Genomic DNA, 897 nt, shown 5'->3' with positions numbered 1-897 from the left:
CAAACCGGGCTCCGACTTCGTGCACGCCGCACCTTGGAGCACACTTCGGAGCGCTCCTTGGTGCGCACCATGGTGCCCACCAGGGCGCGCAACCCAGCCAAGGTGTGCGCACCAAGGTGCACGCGAGGTGCGCACCCGGGGCAAACCGGGGTCCGACTTCGTGCACGCCGCACCTTGGAGCACACATCGGAGCGCTCCCAGGTTCGCACCAGCGTTGCGCACCTTTGATGCGCTGCCTTCACTAATTTCCAGAAAAGGCAAAAAAAAACGAGATTTTAAAATTTCCGTTCTGAAAGATAGTGAAAAAAACGGAACGCGGGTGCCATCTTGAGCCCTTCCTGGTGCGCAGCCCAGGCAAGTTGTGCGCACCAAGGTGCCCACCCTGGCGGAGGTGCGCGCCCGGGGCAATCCGGGCTCCGACTTCGTGCACTGCATGGTGCCCACCAAGGCGCGCAACCCAGCCAAGGTGCCCACCGCAGCGAAGGTGCACGCGAGGTGCGCACCCGAGGTGCACACCCGGGGCAAACCGGGCTCCGACTTCGTGCACGCCGCACCTTGGAGCACACTTCAGAGCGCTCCTTGGTGCGCACCAGGGCGCGCAACCCAACCAAGGTCTGCACACCAAGGTGCTCACCCCGGCGAAGGTGCACGCGAGGTGCGCACCCGGGGCAAACCGGGCTCGGACTTCGTGCACGCCGCACCTTGGAGCACACATCGGAGCGCTCCCGGGTTCGCACCAGCATTGCGCACCTTTGATGCGCTCCAATAACCCCACTTCGGAGCGCACCAGAAACCCCACTGGACGCTTGGGCAAAAATGTAATGCGCACCCGAAGCCCCTACCCAGAAATCCCCAGTTCGGACATGGGGAGCTGCAACGGTAAAAAGCCTCACTAAA

This window comes from Cryptomeria japonica, unplaced genomic scaffold, assembly GCF_030272615.1.
Source record: "Cryptomeria japonica unplaced genomic scaffold, Sugi_1.0 HiC_scaffold_35, whole genome shotgun sequence".
NCBI lineage: Eukaryota > Viridiplantae > Streptophyta > Pinopsida > Cupressales > Cupressaceae > Cryptomeria > Cryptomeria japonica.
Note: the sequence above shows the minus strand (reverse complement) of the source record.